Raw genomic sequence first — 4,778 nt, 5'->3', positions numbered from 1 at the left:
AATAAAATTCACTTTTATTTCTAATATAAGCCACTTATTTGCCTTTGTCTGTGAGCTCAGGTAACTCTACCAATGTGCATTAAACCATGACAAATCCAATATAGATAATGGCAACATATTGCCTGTGTTATATGTGATAAATAGCATTCATGAACGTAACGCATGAAGCATGCTTTTGGGTTGGACAACTTACCTGTAAATTCACTTTAACCATGTCCACCGACAGTGATGGAGGGATATATAGGTGACTTTAGTGACTTTTATTGCTAAAAGGACATTTCTGTCCAATGTCTGATATGGTCAAGAAATGACATATGAAACTAGACTGGCAATTTAGGTCTTTGTTTGAAAGCGTCTTGCAAAAATGATCGCATATAATAGTGATTTTCCAGGCTAGTTCAAAACAGTCCGTACCACCAGAAAATTTCGACCTCTCTAGGGACAATCTTGGATTTATTTATACCATGTGCAATTTCATTCAACAAGCCAATGGGATTTAGGTAAAATTCTGTAAAACTACAGTGTAGTTGGAAATTTAAAATCAAAAGTGGTGTACAAAAACAAGGTTTTCAGAAAGCGGAAATTTGAGTTAATGCTGTAGATAAGTGTTAAATGGTGAATTCATAATAAGGAGGAAAACTCGATATGGGTATATACAGAAATTCTGTAGATGTGTTTAATTCTGCATCTTCATTGTGTGTGATTTTATTCGTAATTTGGATTTAAGATTTATGCAATATTCCGGCAGGTTGTGTGTAAAGGTTATTGCATTGCTTTCGAGTAATAAGGGATTTATTACACCCGAGCGAAGCGAGTGGGTTATAAGTCCCGAGTGACGAGAAATCATGCAATAACTGACTTACTGCATGCTTCTTAACCTCGAACAAAAAGACAGGTTGATTGAAAAAATACACACCTTTCCATCCCTCCACTCTCCCGTTGTTCTCTGTTTTGGTTTACCTGTACGTGTTATGCTTGTGAGCACTTTTCAGTATTAGAGGTTCTTTGCTCACTATTATTCGAAATTCTTTATTTCCGTAACTATACAACTTATTGGAATATTAACATAAAATATGCATATATACAATCAACAAGGGTAAAATAGACAAATTGAAATGCACATATGTGATTAAGTGATTCTGCTGTTGTTTGCCTCAATTATGTACTTGCCTAATAAGTTAAGATCTTTTATGTTATGTGTATTTAGCAATTCAATAACTTTGTAAACAAATGGCTTCACCCAAAAATAGTTTTTAATGTATTTTCTCCGAATATCTGAAAATTTTGGACAAATAAATAAAAAATGATATTCATCTTCTATTTCGAAGAGTTCACAGTTTCTACATAATCTATTATTCCTTTCAACATTTCTATATCTACCTGTCTCGATTGCAAGATTATGAGCTGAAAGACGGAGTTTGGATACAGAAATTCTACGTTGTTTTGAAAGAGACTTCGTTAAATAAAATTGTAATGTTACGTCATCTACTAGATATCTAAAGAGATCACATTTACTGGAAGTGCTTATTGATGCCAACAACAGTTGTTTTGTCTGATCATCAATTCGTTGTTTAATTAACGGAAGTAAAATGATATCAGCAGGAGACTGCCTTAACCATATATAACCTAACCCAAGTTCAGATAGTTTTTGTTTAATAAACACTAAAAAAAATATGTTTTGGATGTACTTTTTCCGTTTCCTTAAAAAAGAACTGATATATTTCCTTCAAAATACAGTTATTACTGTTCAATAGTTTAAACCAATACTTGAAGGCTTTGAAGATTTGTTGATTTACCAAGGGAAAACGACCAAGTTCATAATAAACCATTGCATTACAAGTTGATTTTTTTTTCACACATAAAATATTTTTACAAAATTCTAAATGAACCTTTTCAACTTCATCAGCTTTATATCCCGCCAAGTTTCACAAGCATAATGAAGGATGCTAACAATATATGTATCAAATAAATGTAATAAAGTTTTAATATTGAAATTTACTTGATTGCACTTTGCCCGCAAGGCAAAAACGGCCTTGCGAGCTTGACTAGCTACGTGTTTAATAGTGGTTTTGAACTTGTTATTAAATCGTAGTAAAACGCCTAAATAACAAAATTCATCAACAACTGAAATACCGTTTCCTTCATATGTCCATGATTCCGATTCCTTAATATTCCCACCATTTCGAAAAACTACAATTTTGGTCTTTTCAGTGTTAACAGTTAGCTTCCATCTTTTAGTGTAATCACATAAACAATTAAGCAAACTTTGTAAACCTTCGACAGATTCAGAGAAAAGAACCAAATCATCGGCATATAAAAGGAAAAAATAGACTGAGATCACCGAATTCGTATGTACTAGCACCATTTTCAATAAAACTATTTTCAAAATCATTTATAAACATGGAAAAGAGTAGAGGGGATAAGATTTCCCCTTGCATCAATCCAATATGACTAGTAAAAAAATCAGAACATTTCCCATTCACAAAAACACATGATTTTACAAATGAATACAGACCCTTAATGACTTTCAAGAATTTCCCTCTGATGCCCAGTTTGATTAACTTATACTATAAACTTACTCTATCAACAAAGTCGAATGCTTTCCGAAAATCAACAAAACAGCAATATAATCGTATTTTGGTTGATAAAGATTTGGAAATTATAGATTGTAAAGCAAAAATTGCATCAACTGTACTTAAACCCGATCGGAAACCGAACTGCGCATCCGTAAGAATTTCTTGATCAGAACAAACATTTGCAAGTCGTTTGTTAAGAATAGAAGTGAATAATTTACACAAACAGCTTATTAAACTTATTCCTCTAAAATTGTTAGGGTCTGTAGTAACACCCTTTTTATGAATAGGGACAATAAGTGCTGACGACCAGTCTGCTGGAAAGCATTCAGCTTCTAAGATATTATTATATCTATTAATATATCAGTTTGTCACTGTCCATCGTAAGGAGTTTTGCCATGTGTAGAGATAAAAACTTTGATTCTGCAAAATACTGCATCAAAATGTTTTAGGAGATATGTACAGTATGAAACAATTGGAGTATTATTAAGCTCTGTTCAGCGATTGCAAGAAAAATCAGTAAATGAAAAAAGAAATTGTCGGAAACTTTAAATGTAAGTAAATTTTATTTTAATTCTATATCTGTGCTTTCAATTGATAAAATGCATATACATTAAGAGTGAAAACTTTTCCTTAAAATGCGAAGTTCCTATCATATAATAATTAATTGGAATAATAATTAATGAAGCTTTTTGATGTGCATTTAAATAAATGTGATTTTCTTATTGCATTGTATTTTTAGAAAAATGTCAGCATTGGTAAGTTGGTCTATTGATTGATCTATCATTAGAACAAAGTGAGATATGATTATCTCCCCTTCCTTACAGCATTTGTTACCATGGTTGACTGCACACATGTCCAGCCCCTTCCATGGTCATGTAATAATCCTGATTTGCCATGAATGGGGAATTCAGCCCCTTTCATGGTCAAGTAATCCTGATTGGCCATGAAAGGTGGTTATTGTGGACTCAACTGTGGTAACAAGACATTTATTGGCCACACTTTTCCTTTGTGAGAGGTTGGAAGTATGCAGTAAGTTAACATAATTATGGGATTATGCCCGGAGACATATACTCACCCTCATTGTGTAACTCTCCCATAAGTTACCTTCTACTGCCTTATAATTGACTGTCTTATATAAGAGTCACATATTAGACAGTAAAAGGTAACATGTAGGAAAGTTACAGGTAATGGTCCCATAATCCTGGAGTTAAAGTCCAGAAACAACAATAGATGGCATCACAACTATGTTTTAACTACGCGTATAGACATAATTAGCTTTATTCAGATCATTGCGTGTGTTTTGTTCTACTATTTATTATATATTTTCGTGGAACAGAATTGTAAATAAAAACAAAACCGGGACAAAAATACAGACATGTAACAAAATGAACGCGTTTCTATTGGCAACTGAATGTGTCTATTCATTATTAAATGTTCTAGTATTAATAGTAAACGATAGAAATACTAGTAAACGATAGAAATAATAGGAAACAATAGAAATAATAAGAAACAATAGAAATAATAAGAAACAATAGAAATAATAGGAAACAATAGAAATAATAGGAAACAATAGTAATAATAGGAAACAATAGAAATAATAGGAAACAATAGAAATAATAGGAAACAATAGAAATAATAAGAAACAATAGTAATAATAGGAAACAATAGAAATAATAGGAAACAATAGTAATAATAGGAAACAATAGTAATAATAGGAAACAATAGAAAATAGAAATAAGAAACAATAGTAAATAATAGGAAACAATAGAAATAATATAAGAAACAATAGAAATAATAGGAAACAATAGAATAATAAGAAACAATAGTAATAATAGAAACAATAGTAATAATAGAAAAAATAGTAATATAGGAAACAATAGTAAATAGAAACATAGAATAATAGAAACAATAGAAATAATAGGAAACAATAGTAAATAAACATAGAATAAAATAAAAGAAACAATAGAAATAATAGAAATAATAAGAAACAATAGTAATAATAGGAACATAGAAATAATAAGAAATAATAACAATAGTAATAATAGGAAACATAGAAATAAGATAGAAATAATAGTAATAATAGGAAACAATAGAAATAAGAAAGAAATAATAGTAATAATAGGAAACAATAGAAATAATAGGAAACAATAGTAATAATAGGAAAATAAAACAATAGTAATAATAGGAAACAATAGTAATAAT

At 30.4% G+C, this 4,778-nt stretch overlaps 1 pseudogene; it reads right to left on the bottom strand.

The window, feature by feature from the left end:
* Positions 1-1,129: 1,129 nt before the first annotated feature.
* LOC138305090 (uncharacterized) lies at positions 1,130-2,365 on the bottom strand (annotated as a pseudogene).
* Positions 2,366-4,778: the final 2,413 nt, after the last annotated feature.

This window comes from Argopecten irradians, chromosome 12, assembly GCF_041381155.1.
Source record: "Argopecten irradians isolate NY chromosome 12, Ai_NY, whole genome shotgun sequence".
In the NCBI taxonomy this organism is placed as follows: Eukaryota; Metazoa; Mollusca; class Bivalvia; order Pectinida; family Pectinidae; genus Argopecten; species Argopecten irradians.
Note: the sequence above shows the minus strand (reverse complement) of the source record. Positions and strands in the feature narration are given on the sequence as shown.